General features: G+C 40.6%; 2 pseudogenes; both read right to left on the bottom strand.

Annotated features, from left to right (window-relative positions):
• Nucleotides 1–3,495: 3,495 nt before the first annotated feature.
• LOC147620997 (triosephosphate isomerase, cytosolic pseudogene) lies at nt 3,496–4,288 on the bottom strand (annotated as a pseudogene).
• Nucleotides 4,289–12,598: 8,310 nt separating this feature from the next.
• LOC147620996 (triosephosphate isomerase, cytosolic pseudogene) lies at nt 12,599–13,279 on the bottom strand (annotated as a pseudogene).
• Nucleotides 13,280–15,270: the final 1,991 nt, after the last annotated feature.

The raw sequence follows: 15,270 nt of genomic DNA, 5'->3' as shown, positions 1-15,270 counted from the left end.
CACCAGTTCAACATCTTTTGATGGTTCTTCAATCACTACTTGCTTGATCTTAGCCTGTGGTGGTTGTGCAGTAGAACTAGTGGTGGCAAGGGTAAAGCATCTTGTACTCGGAACATCCCCCTAGGTAAGTAGGAAGAGTTGATTGTCCAGCAGTGGCAGTGATCTGCATAGGTGGTGCCGGAAAGCCAATGGGGCTCTATTTGCTGGTAGTTGTGCCACATTTTGAAACCTTGGAAATCTACACATTGACGTGTCATCATTTCCCAACTTTACACAGTGCGTACAATAAAGTAATGGTCTTGCCCTTAACTGTGGACATTCAGTGGTGGTATGATTTCTCGAGTATGATTTAGTCTGCACATGGAGCACCACACCAATTCCCTGCGTAGGTAAAGGTGACTATGCCCATGCCCCGATGTCTCTCTTCCTTCCCTGACCTTTAATTTTTCTAATATGGCATTGCTGAGCTCATCCACAGTCATATGTTTGACTTTCTTACTTTGAGTTCCAATTTCTTGGTGACTCGAGACACACGAAGTCGTGGTTGCTGCAGATGTTTTTACATCTTTGGGTTGTGGCAATTCTAACATATTATTCTTCATATTCGATTGCCAATTTGCAGCATGCATCAAGAGTAGCTGGTCGGGCTAGTACTAGGTAATCATGCATTTTATGGTCTCTAACCCCTCTCCTGAAACAAGGTAACAATTGATCATCTATCAACCTTTCCCGAAGTTTGCATCTTGAATTTAAGTGCTTCAGGTGAGAGACATAGTCTCTCATCGAGTCATCTTCCTTTTGTTTGATGTTATGTAGTTGTGCCACAGGGCTCCATCTATCACCACTACGGGAAAAAGTGGGCACAAAAACATTCTTTAATCTTGTAAAATTAACCTTGTCCTCATGCTAGAGAGTTCTGAACCACTGATGAGCTCTAAGGTCAGCGAGAAGGCATGTATCATGGTCACATCACTGACCGGTCCGCAAGTTTCACATGTAGATTCAAAAATCTCTACATGTTGGATAGGATCCCCATCCTGTGAGAACTTTTGGACAAGTTTTGAAATGATATGGGGTTTCATCTAGGAAGGTCGGGGTTCTAGAGTAGAGCCTAGTTCCGTGACCATCCCCCTACCTATCTCTCTTACCATATTTAACATGTCTACCCTTGTAGCCACATTAAGGTCCATGGTTGGATCGTTTTTAGGCCTCTGGGGAATTTCTCCCCCCCTTCCTAGACCTCGTCTCCTACTTGTATTTATTGGATCTTATAGGTATCTCGGGTTCATGGACTAGTCCATTTGTGGTACCCTGGTGGAATTCCCCATTAGTCGGGGCCCGCCCCGCTGTGTGTCTTTGTGTGTAATTAAGAGCTCCATATCTTGTAAGAATGTAGGGTGATTGATTATTAGCTAAATATCCTTCTTGGTATAGAGTCGGTTCTCTACTTCTACAGCCAAGTTAGCTATGTTACCTGCTTCTTCTCTGGTTGTAAACCCTTCCTCCATTCTGGATTCCTCATTGATGGGTTCTAAGCTTGGAATTTCTCCATTACTTCTACCTGTAGTAAGTTCAAGTTCTTTTCATCGTGATTGGAGTGGGTTAACACTTCCTATCTCCTTTCTCTCAGCTCTTGCCCTATAATTAGACATAGAAAAAAGCATGGTTTAGGCAACACATTACCTCATCAGCTTGAGTCCCCAAAATGGACTCATCCAAGCATACACCTCGTGTATGCATCCATGCCCACAATTGCGAACGAGGGGCTCTATAACCATAGTCATATTCCTACTCATAATCATGCCCAACAACCTCCCTCTACAAAAAACAAATAAGAAAATATACAATTATTTCTAGAAAACAATTTAGTACAAAACGAAATGAAAGTAGAGAAGAAATGATACGAAGCGAGCAAGAAACGAGGATTTCTCACCAAAGCCGAAGTGCAAAGCCCCTCACTTCTGTAGTCGAGAAACACTCGCCACCGCTTGTTGTTGAAAAGCACCTAGGTGCTTTCTCCACGAAACTGCGTGCGAGCCTCCTCCTCAGCCGTACACATGCTAGGATTCTCTAAATTATTTTTTGCTGCTCTCTTGATATTTGCTCTCCTATTAGAGAGAAAAATCTTGATGCGCTGCTTTATCCACTCCTCGAAGAAGCACAGACCCGCATGTGGCACGTGGAACTCTGAATTAAGCACATAGATAACATATTGCTTAGAAAGTTCATCTTGTGATTTTCACTTTTTACACGAACTCCAGGTTTGCAAGTTCATGCATATGATTCATGACTTGCTTTCCTCATGCATCCACCCCACAAGGGCACCATTTGCATCCACGGTGTATGGTAGGACGCATGAATCGAACGTCAGAATGGGTCTCTTGGGGGCTGGCTCATAATGTGTAGATGATGAGCCCCCTTGTTGGGGAGACGCATCGAGAGACCTAGTGCTGCTTTTGCCAAAGCAAAAGTAGCCAACTCCCCCCCGCTAGCATGTCTACCACCCCCCCAGAATCCCTACTACATCGTCATGGTGGTGGTGAAGATGGACGTTGTTGGGACGTGGGTGGTATCGCTGGGAAAGTGCGAGACTTCTGGCTGTGAGAGTTGCTTCAAATCCCAGCAAGAAAACACAAACACATAGCTCTTCAAGGAGCATAAGACATCTCCATTTTTTATGAAATATACATGTGCTAATTCACTTCAAAACATCCCCAAATTCACCTTGATGATTGCACATAAATTGTGTGCCAAGAGCATGACCAGTTCCAAGCATAGTTCTCCTGACTCTTTTTCCAAATGCCTCAAACCAATCACATGTAGGCATAACACATTCTACAAATGATTTCCATATACATGTGACCATTCACATCACATATTTCATATATTGCCAACTCCATCATTTCAAGATATCTCTTGATTTCATGAAAACCTGCTTTTCAGATTCCAACAACTCACAAAGCAAAGATGACATATGGCATATGTACAACATATTCATGTGATTTTAGAAAACTCCATGTCTAGCAATCCGAAATCCAACCGAGTAGAAAGTAAAATCCAAATTCCAAGAATCTTTGTATTTTGATGCTTTCTTATTTCAAGACTCTCCAAAGCAACAAAAAAAACCTACCCAAGACCTTCCCCAAAGCTTTAAAGGGGTAGTGTATTTATCCCAGGACTACACGATTTTTTGGAAATTGTAAGTAACAAAAAAAACTACTAGAATTCTTATCTTTGAGTAAAAAAAGAAGCGAATGCTCGAATTTTTGCTTTTTCCTTACTTCGCTTCACTGTAGTATGCACCCAAACCAGTATTCATCATGTATAGTAGGATTTTTGAAGATCATCTCCCTCAATAGCGCTTCATTTCTCCTTTAATTCTAACCCCAAGATGCCTTTTACAGTAGTCGTCCTCAAAATTTTTGAATCACTGGTCAATTTCTGCTCTGGTCACTGGTCAATTTCTGAATCACTGGTCAATTTCTACTCTGGTTCTCATTTTCCTGCACACCCCCTTCGATATGCGCTGTTTTCTGGTTTTTCTCTCTTTCCCCGCAAGAGATTCGGGCGCCCTTCACTTTTGCAGCTAAAATTTCGAATTTCCCCCGATTCGAATACACTGCGCCTCCTTTTTTTTAGCTTATTAATCGGATATTCCCTTTGAAAAAAAACCTTCGTGTTTGTTGCCACGCAAGCCACCTTCGGGCTCACTTGAGCCGCAAGCCACTTCCGCAGATCAGCATGCACCTCTTGAGCTTGGACAGGGGTTGCAACCTTGCCGGTGCTTATAGCCCAAACAGGTTCATACACAAGAACAACATTACTCCAGTCATCGATTTTTCCTGCAATAGCTTTAGCTTGCTCAGAAACGACAATTAAAGTTTCTCCAGATTCACGTTGCTCAAGTGTTTCACCAATACAGGCAATGACTTTCAGTCCTTGGCTGAGTGCATAAGCCACCTTATCAGCAACAAACTCATTAGACTCTTTTAGCAACAACCGCCTCTCTGAGTGTCCAAGTTTGACCCAAGGAATGTCTAAATTCACCAACATTTCAGCACTGATTTCCCCTGTGAATGCACCACCCTTTTCTAACCCAAGCATTTTGGGCAGCCACATCAAAATCAGGACGCAATGTACTCTTTACTAGTGGCAAGAAAACAAACGGAGGACTGATCACCACATCAACTTTATCTTTGGGAGGCACATCCGCCCCATTGAGAACAATAACGATCTTCAGTTCCATTACATTTCCAGTTGCCTCCCACACGAAGAACTTGCAAGCCATGGAAACTCCGCTCTGTTCTTCTTCTTCTTCGTTCTTCTTAACACACAGAAAGAGCAGGCACCACCCCTATCGCTCACGCACCCGATCACCAGTCCAACTTCATGGCCTTGAATTCCATATGACCACTTATGTCCAGACATCTGGGTCTCACCACAGTATGCTCATCATGTGCATACAAAAGCCGTGTAAGATTCCTCCCCCAACCCCTTTTTGATGTCTAGTATCTTCCCCTGTAATCAACCCTCTTCAGAAATATAAAGACCTTATTTCTATCTGTTTTAGCCTAGAGAGAGAAAAATATTCTAGAGAGAGAATATTCAGATTTTGAATATTTTTGGATAGAAAAATATCTCTTATAATTCAGATGAGTTCCCCTGAAATAGAAATTCAAAAAGAATTTTCCAATGTGCAATTGGAATTAATTGGAAATAGGTATAAAGAACCTTAGTCTAAGGGTCTAGATTTTCAGAAATCTTTAGACTATGGTCCAATTAAGGTTCCTATGGGCCAATAGCATCAATCCATGTGTAGGGAAGAGATAAATCCAAATTTGTAAAAAAGAAGATACCCAAAAATGAGTAAATGCTCACATAAGGTGAAGAGTTGAAAATGTACAAGGTTTATTAGTAAAAAACTATGAGCAATATTAAAAATATGAGATATTTTGGGTATCCAAAAATGAGTAAATGCTCACATAAGATGAAGAGTTGAAAATGTACAAGGTTTATTAGTAAAAAACTATGAGCAATATTAAAATGATGCCATTATGACACATATGTAAGGAAGGGGAATTCTTTAAAGGAGGTGCATATTTCACATAAGATGAAGAGTTGAAAATGTACAAGGTTTATTAGTAAAAAACTATGAGCAATATTAAAATGATTCCATTATGACACATATGTAAGGAAGGGGAATTCTTTAAAGGAGGTGCATATTTCACATAAGATGAAGAGTTGAAAATGTACAAGGTTTATTAGTAAAAAAAAACTATGAGCAATATTAAAATGATTCCATTATGACACATATGTAAGGAAGGGGAGTTCTTTAAAGGAGGTGCATATTTCACATGCTTGAATGAGTTTTAAACTCATAAAAATTGAGATATTTCATCTCTCCTCTCTCCTCATTCAAGTCTAGTTCCAAAAAGTTAGCTTAATTGACCTAAAAATGGTCAAATATTGACCAAACTGATTTAGAAAATTCTAGAATCAGTTTGTTTGGTTAGGAGCTCAATTTTTCCTATAAATAGAAGCCTCCCCCTTGTTGAAAAGTAGTTAGTGTTTATGCATCGTTACTCTACTCCACCTAAGCCAAGAACTGTGAATTCATTTAATAATTCACTAGTTTTTGGAGCTTCCCTCTTTCTTCAATCCCCATTAGTGGCTCCATCAACATACTTAACCAATTGATTGGTTGGGGACCTCTACCGTGAACAAAGAATCAAGCAAGTTGTAAGAAATGGTCATACTCATGACCCGTTCTCAATCCAAATCAAGCTTTTCATAAAGCTTTTCCTTAACCCAAGATTAAGCTATGCTTGAGGCCAATTTAATGGCTTTTTTCTATGCTTTTAGTTTATGCATATTGATGATTCAATCCACTATAGATTAATGATCCAATTGGAGATCATTTTAATTATTTCCTTAATGATAAGCTTTATCCCTTAGAAAAAATTGAGATTTATCAGTCATAGCAGCGGAGCTATGGCAAAATTTTTATAAAAATTATGCATAAAATAATTTCATTCAAAGCATAAAAAGAGGACTTCCTACCATATTCTAGGAATTATCATCCTAGATTAATTGAAAGAATTTCATTATAATCATGGAGAAATTGAATTTTAATCATGCATAAAGGATAAGTTTTTATATCAAAAGTGTTATTTTTACCATTTTTATTTCATGCATAGAAGTATGCATAATGCTTAAATTTTTATATCAAAAGTGTTACTTTTATTATTTTTATTTTCATGCATAGAAGTATGCATAATGGATAAATTTTTATATCAAAAGTGTTATTTTTATTATTTTTATTTTCATGCATAGAAGTATGCATAAAGGATAAATTTTTATATCAAAAGTGTTACTTTTATCATTTTTAATTTTCATGCATAGAAGTATGCATAAAGGAAAAATTTTTATATCAAAAGTGTTACTTTTATCATTTTTTTAATTTTTCATGCATAGAAGTATGCATAAAGGAAAATTTTTATATCAAAAGTGATACTTTTATCATTTTTAATTTTCATGCATAGAAGTATGCATAAAGGATAATTTTTTTTATATTAAAAGTGTTATTTTTATCATTTTTAATTTTCATGCATAGAAGGATGCATAAAGGAAAATTTTTTATATCAAAAGTGTTACTTTTATCATTTTTAATTTTCATGCATAGAAGTATGCATAAAGGATAATTTTTTTATATCAAAAGTGTTACTTTTATCATATTGGATTTCATGCATAGAGGTATCCATAAAAGTTGAATATTTTATTATAAAAGTGTTACTTTTAGCATAATTGAATTTCATGCATAGAGGTATGCATAAAAGATATGGGAAGTGATAAGATATGATAAGATGCATGTGGATGTGGATGTGGATGTATGAATGTGGATGTATGGATGTGAATGTGGATGTGGATGTGGATGTATGAATGTGGATGTATGGATGTGGATGTGGATGTATGAATGTGGATGTATGGATGTGAATGTGGATGTGGATGTGGATGTATGAATGTGGATGTATGGATGTATGAATGTGGATGTATGGATGTGAATGAGGATGTAGATGTGGATGCATGGATGTAAATGTGGATGTGGATGTATGGATGTGAATGTGGATGTGGATGTATGGATGTGAATGAGGATGTGGATGTGGATGCATGGATGTAAATGTGGATTTGTATGTATGGATGTAGGCATGTAGATGTGGATGCATGAATGTGGATGTATGGATGTGAATGAGGATATAGATGTGGATGTATGGATGTGAATGTGCATGTAGATATGGATGTATAGATGTGAATGAGAATGTGGATGTGGATGTGGATGTATGTATGTATGTATGTATGTGGATGTGGATGTATGAATGAGGACGTGATAATGAATGTATGCATGTGGATGTGGATATGGATGTGTATGTATGAATGCGGATATGGATGTGGATATGGATGTGTATGTATGAATGTGGATATGGGATGTGGATGTATAAATGAGGATGTGAAAATGGAGATAAGCATGTAGATGTGGATGTATGGATGTGAATGTGGATGTGGATGTGGATGTGGATGTATGGATGTGGATATGGATGTGAATATATGATATGTGATGTGAAGGAATCTGAAGTGAAGAGATGGAAAATGATATGATTGGATGAGTACACATATAAATGAAATGTGGAATAAGTAATGTGGATTGCATGAGGGATAATGTGGAAAAATGAGAGTTAATATAGAAATTGTATTTGTAAACTGTTTGTAAATGCTGTTTGTAAATGGCTGTTTTATGTCAAGAATGCTGGGAAAGTATTTTGACCGTCTTGTGATTAAGGTCGTGGAGACCTAACTGATAAAGTTGCAACTGCTGACGGAGAGTCAATGGAGGACGTCTCGCGTAGCAAGGTCGGCCGAGGTCTTGACCAGCCTCGGTTTGATTAAAATGGTGAGCTTCCGGTACGGTGGATGAGGGACCAAGGAAGCGGCCTATGAGTGAAGCGCTAGGTTACCTGCGAAGGATCCTAGAGGGTGCTGACCATACGGTGCTCGGGCTCTGGGTCGCCCAGGATACCCACGCGTGCGTCGAGGAAGATATTGGAACAAGGAGTAAGAGTTGTTTTCTGGAACCGGGCATGGATCTGGTTGACTGACCTTGCTGGTCCTCAACGGATGAGTCCATGGCTCTTTTATATGGATCTGTTGGTTGATCTTGCTGATCTTCAACGAGAGTCCATCTTGATAAGTGATTATATTGTTGAGTATTATGGGCTAGGAACTATTGAAACGGCCCCTGTGTGGACAGGTGGTGAGCGTTCTAGTTGCCAATGATGCCATAGATACTTTGATGAAGGAATGATGGGAAATTATGAATCAACTGGATAATTTGGGAGATTGTGATCAGTGGTACTATGGTTTCATTAAAGGATTGTTTTAAAGTTAGTTGATGCTAAGAAAAAGGCAATTTTCATATTGGGTGTGTAAGTGGTGTGGCTAGTTTTATGTTTGCATGAAATTCCGGCTAGGGGGCCTTGGAACTCTTTTCCTTGGTACCCGGGATAAAACCTAACCAAACTGGATTGATGGATCCGTAAATCGAGACTCAATTTCCGTTTTTACGATAGATGAAGTAAGTCCCGGATAGAAATTGTTCTATGGATAGGAATCAACGGCTGTGCCTCTCTTGATGGGGAAAAAAGCGTTGATCCCAATGATCCAAGTGCAAGTTTCTTCCTTGATCTGACCGAGTATCTTTATAGGTGCAGTCGGATCAGTTTGATCATTATTAATGGTCTTGACTACGTTAGAGTAAAAAGTTATCCTGGAGGAATCGCCCGTGCTTTCCGGATAAGGGAAGTTTTTCCGGGTTCGGTTTTGGAAAAACCGACGGATTAGTCTTTTGTCCGGATATCCGTGGACGAGGCCCCGAGTGTGGGACCCTGCCTCGCGCAAGAAGTGCTACTTCCGCTACTAGTACCCCGAATCTGTTGCGCGGTGGAGACCGGGATCTCACAAGCCGCTTCAAACTAGCCATCTATCATCTGTAGCTATTCCGGATGAAAAGTACCCACCTTGGGTGCTAAAAAGATCTTAAACTGTAGCTCCTATGCAAAAATTTTCTTCTAGGAAGTTGTTCATAGCATGTCTGACCACAACTCTTCAGTTCATCACATACCCATCAGGCACTCCCAGCTCCTGCTATTTGCCCTCCAAAATGGCTCTTTATTAGCCTGTGCACTTCACAAAAACTCACACATTTCTCCACTGTTCACCTGGCCTTCAAGCATGCATCTGCACAGCAAAAGACTGCCCTTTTCCTCCACTAAAAACATCACACTATCCAAGTGTTAAAAACACCTACTACACCCGTTATGTACACAGGCTTTGAGACCTGACTCAGTCTCAGCTCGTCTTATTGAACCTCATTTACAATATGAACATATGTACTTAGGCATCATATAATGACTTAAGTCATGGCACTTAATCCCATGCATCTGGATTTGCATTTAATGGCCTCATATGCATGGTTTCACACCATAGACGTGCCATGGCACGACATCCACCCCCTCTAAACCTGCACATCCTCTGGTATGTGCCAAATCATCATCAAGATCCACATATATCTGGATGTCATCTTCATTTTCTACATTACCAGGAAGATCATCCTCTTCCTCTTCAACCATATCCATACTATCACTGTCAAGCCTTTCATCCTGAGTCTCCTGTGAATCAAAAGGATCACTGTCATGCCTTCTTTTAAACATCTTGATCCTTTTGCCTGCTACAAGATTCTTTATCTCTGTTCCATCAAGCTCACACAGGGTTCCTTCGTATAATATCAATTATCTCATCATGGAATTCTTTCTTTGCAATTCCCAAGACTTCCCCTAGTGTAAATTCCACCCTACTGTTTAGAATTCTCTCTTCAAGCACCTTTTTGAGGTCTGTGCAGCTTCAATATCAGATTGAAGCTTGTAGAGTGGACTTTTCCCTTTACCCTTCTCCTTCTCATGCTTCATTTTTGCTGGCACTTCTTCCATTGATACTTCCTGTGGAGGTTTGCTATGCGGTGGAGGCATATGTGATGGCCCAGGATCCTTCTTTTCACTACCACGGGTGACTCTTTTTGATGGCCCTCCTTAATCCTCATTTTCCCTCTTACGCTTTTCCTCTACTTGTGCCTCATTATTTTGGCATTTTGCAATGTAGGCATGAACAGATAAAGAATCCACAGGCTCCTCCCAGCTAGTCTCAAGACGTATACAGTCACCTGCCTCATGCAAAGCTTGCTTAGACACCTTCTTTGACGCAATTAATTCCATTGTTGATGGCCAAAAATCTTCATTCTCATAATCTTCATCATTCTCAGATTCCTGCTTTGATTGACCAGCCTTTAACCCATAGGTTGCTGCCTCAACCATAGAGATGGCATGGCTAGCAGCCAGCCATATCCTCAACCAGCTTTTTCATCCCTTCTTTCCCAAAGTTTGTGCTTAATGGAAGACTAGTCTCTGTAAGGTGGATTTTCCCATCTTTGAAAAACACAAGTTGATTTCTGAGGGCTTCTTTATAGCTAGCACAGTCTTTCTTTGCATGTTCTGGGTCATCACACCATATACATCTGAATGTAAACCCTTCTTTGCTTTGAGGCCTTTGCATAGAAGCCTGCCCTAATGGTAGCCCTTTTTCTTCAATCCTGGACATTTTCAATTTTAGGTCTCGCATGCCCTTAATAAGCTCATCCATCGGCCCTTCTACCTTTGGGATTGCAGCAGCTGGTTTTGGTAGGTTCTCAGGAGTAACAGCAGTTATAGGAGTTGCCGAGCTCATCACCATTTTATCCCTCCTTCGCTGCCGCTTTGCTAGCATGGTGACCACATCCTCGACATCATTCCAATCATTCTTTAGCCCCTGCTCTGTATCCTTATCCTCAAGGACAATTTCTAATTTTTCTTGGAGATCTTTCCCAGCTGCTTGTAAGAAGAGCTCTGTTTTTTCCCTATCCAAGGTTGTTCGCTCTATCCTTGACAGCTGGGCATAGCGCTTCTCAAACTCTCTTAGCAACTCTGTGGGGGCAAAAATTTCCATTTTGGGTTTTGTGACCCATTCCAAGAAAGTTCGTTTGGTCACCCGCTCAGAATCCTCCATGAAATATTCATCCTTTAAAGCAAGCTTGAACTCCTCCCAATTTCTGCCACCATGTGCTGTCTGTAATCCTCTTATGCGCTCTCTTATTTCAGGAACACATACCAGCTCAAAGCTTCGAACCATATCCTCCTCAGTCACCCTGTTTAGCTCCATTTCCTTTGTGTAATTGCGCAGGTACTTTGTGATGTCCTTACCATCAAATTGATCCACCTTTTTCACAATTGATTGCAGTGCTTTAGTCGTGGAAATTTGTCCCCTCTCAGCAGCTTGCTCTGCTGTTGCATATACATAGTAAACATCTGAAACATTTGCATAACCCCGGGGTCAAAATGAACCCCCTGTCCCTCTGGATTCTCAGCCATAGCTTCCCTGTGTATTTCACCACACTCTCACCCCAGCAGTTTCACGTCGGGTTCACCAAAAGCTGTCGGGATGTGGGCGGTATCGCTGGGAAAGTGCGAGACTTCTGGCTGTGAGAGTTGCTTCAAATCCCAGCAAGAAAACACAAACACATAGCTCTTCAAGGAGCATAAGACATCTCCATTTTTGATGAAATATACATGTGCTAATTCACTTCAATACATCCCCAAATTCAGCTTGATGATTGCACATAAATTGTGTGCCAAGAGCATGACCAGTTCCAAGCATAGTTCTCCTGACTCTTTTTCCAAATGCCTCAAACCAATCACATGTAGGCATAACACATTCTACAAATGATTTCCATATACATGTGACCATTCACATCACATATTTCATATATTGCCAACTCCATCATTTCAAGATATCTCTTGATTTCATGAAAACCTGCTTTTCAGATTCCAACAACTCACAAAGCAAAGATGACATATGGCATATGTACAACATATTCATGTGATTTTAGAAAACTCCATGTCTAGCAATCCGAAATCCAACCGAGTAGAAAGTAAAATCCAAATTCCAGGAATCTTTGTATTTTGATGCTGACTCTCCAAAGCAACAAAAAAAAAATACCCAAGATCTTCCCCAAAGCTTTAAAGGGGTAGTGTATTTATCCCAGGACTACACGATTTTTTGGAAATTGTAAGTAACAAAAAAAACTACTAGAATTCTTATCTTTGAGTAAAAAAAGAAGCGAATGCTCGAATTTTTGCTTTTTCCTTACTTCGCTTCACTGCAGTATGCACCCAAACCAGTATTCATCATGTATAGTAGGATTTTTGAAGATCATCTCCCTCAATAGCGCTTCATTTCTCCTTTAATTCTAACCCCAAGATGCCTTTTATAGTAGTCGTCCTCAAAATTTTTGAATCACTGGTCAATTTCTGCTCTGGTTCTCATTTTCCTGCACACCCCCTTCGATATGCGCTGTTTTCTGGTTTTTCTCTCTTTCCCCGCAAGAGATTCGGGCACCCTTTACTTTTGCAGCTAAAATTTTGAATTTCCCCCGATTCGAATACACTGCGCCTCCTTTTTTTTAGCTTATTAATCGAATATTCCCTTTAAAAAAAACCTTCGTGTTTGTTGCCACGCAAGCCACCTTCGGGCTCACTTGAGCCGCAAGCCACTTCCGCAGATGAGCATGCACCTCTTGAGCTTGGACAAGGGTTGCAACCTTGCCGGTGCTGATAGCCCAAACAGGTTCATACACAAGAACAACATTACTCCAGTCATCGATTTTTCCTGCAAAAGCTTTAGCTTGCTCAGAAACGACAATTAAAGTTTCTCCAGATTCACGTTGCTCAAGTGTTTCACCAATACAGGCAATGACTTTCAGTCCTTGGCTGAGTGCATAAGCCCCCTTATCAGCAACAAACTCATTAGACTCTTTCAGCAACAACTGCCTCTCTGAGTGTCCAAGTATGACCCAAGGAATGTCTAAATTCACCAACATTTTAGCACTGATTTCCCCTGTGAATGCACCACCCTTTTTCAACCCAAGCATTTTGGGCAGCCACATCAAAATCAGGACGCAATGTACTCTTTACTAGTGGCAAGAAAACAAACGGAGGACTGATCACCACATCAACTTTATCTTTGGGAGGCACATCCGCCCCATTGAGAACAATAACGATCTTCAGTTCCATTACATTTCCAGTTGCCTCCCACGAAGAACTTGCGAGCCATGGAAACTCCGCTCTGTTCTTCTTCTTCTTCGTTCTTCTTAACACACAGAAAGTGCAGGCACCACCCCTATCGCTCACGCACCCGATCACCAGTCCAACTTCATGGCCTTGAATTCCATATGACCACTTGTGTCCAGACATCTAGGTCTCACCACAGTATGCTCATCATGTGCATACAAAAGCCGCTTCAAACTAGCCATCTATCATCTGTAGCTATTCCGGATGAAAAGTACCCACCTTGGGTGCTAAAAAGATCTTAAACTGTAGCTCCTATGCAAAAATTTTCTTCTAGGAAGTTGTTCATAGCATGTCTGACCACAACTCTTCAGTTCATCACATACCCATCAGGCACTCCCAGCTCCTGCTATTTGCCCTCCAAAATGGCTCCTTATTAGCCTGTGCACTTCACAAAAACTCACACATTTCTCCACTGTTTGCCTGGCCTTCAAGCATGCATCTACACAGCAAAAGACTGCCCTTTTCCTCCACTAAAAACATCACACTATCCAAGTGTTAAAAACACCTACTATACCCGTTATGTACACAGGCTTTGAGACCTGACTCAGTCTCAGCTCGTCTTATTGAACCTCATTTACAATATGAACATATGTACTTAGGCATCATATAATGACTCAAGTCATGGCACTTAATCCCATGCATCTGGATTTGCATTTAATGGCCTCATATGCATGGTTTCACACCATAGACATGCCATGGCATGACAACGTGCGTGAGTGCGAGTGGCTCTAGTAGAGGAAGGTGGTGTAGGCTCATCACACCCATATCATGAAGGGCCTACACCACTCAGCTCTGCACCTATCAAAGGCATGGTCTGCCTTGACTGAGCAAGTGTGGTAGATTGCCCCCACGGCTCGACTAGCCAAGTGGGGTAGTCTGCCCCCATGGTGTCGTACGGGCCCCGACTGTAAGCCTGCCTGCATATAAGATTAAAATATATAGTCAAATAGAATGCATAAAAGATTAACTTTGTATATGTGAAAAGGTTTGATGGAACCATACATGTGTCTGTGTAAACTCCAAGCAAGCTTGCTACCCATATCGCTCATTTATAATGGACACAGTAGATTGGCCACATCAGGATGTTGTGACGGGTCGATCGACATTGCTGCTACATATATGCATAGGCAAGAAAATATGATTGTTCTAACCCAATCCATACTTAAAGCTTAGACAAAGAATACAACATGTGATATTAAAACATTGTTAAGACCTCCTACAATACTGCTTAGACAAGTAGGGTGGACAGTGCCCCTTTCGGATGATAGCTTTTGAGGACTTTCCACACGCTCCCCACTATTAAAGGCAAAGGAAACTCCTCTTTTGTATGAGAAGGATAGTGAGAAGATCGAGGGCTCCCCTGCCACTATAACCACTCCTAGCCTGACATAAGCAACATTCTAGATGATATATAACAATGCCCCATATCTCTATGCGTAAGTCCATTTCCTAAACCAAGAGAATGAATAAGGCCACTTATCTTTCATATGTCAAGCCAACTAAGAGAAAACAATAACATAAGCTTAGACAAAAAATACAACTAGTGATATTAGGGCATTGTTACGACCTCCTACAATACTACTTAGACAAGCAGGGTCGACAGTGCCCCTTTTAGATGATAGCTTCTGAAGACTTTCCACACGTTCCCCACTATTAAAGCCAAAGGCCACTCCTCTTTTGCAAGAGAAGGATAGTGAGAAGATTGCATAAGGCCTATGTATAAGCCGTATGCCGTAAGCCGTAAGTAAAGGCCTATGCATAAAGCCTATGCATAAGCCGTATGCCGTAAGCTGTAAGTAAAGGCCTATGCATAAGGCTTACGAATAAGCCGTATGCATAAGGCCTATGCATAAGGCCTATGCATAAGCCGTATGCATAAGGCCTATGCATAAGCCGTATGCCGTGTGCCGTATGCATACGGCCTATGCATACGGCGAATGCACAAGCTGTATGCCATATGCATATGGCCTAGGTTGTATGCTGATGCATAAGCCGTATGCATAGG

This window comes from Cibotium barometz, chromosome 31 (genome assembly GCF_041138505.1).
Source record: "Cibotium barometz isolate CiBa-2024 chromosome 31, ASM4113850v1, whole genome shotgun sequence".
Classification (NCBI taxonomy): domain Eukaryota; kingdom Viridiplantae; phylum Streptophyta; class Polypodiopsida; order Cyatheales; family Cibotiaceae; genus Cibotium; species Cibotium barometz.
Note: the sequence above shows the minus strand (reverse complement) of the source record. Positions and strands in the feature narration are given on the sequence as shown.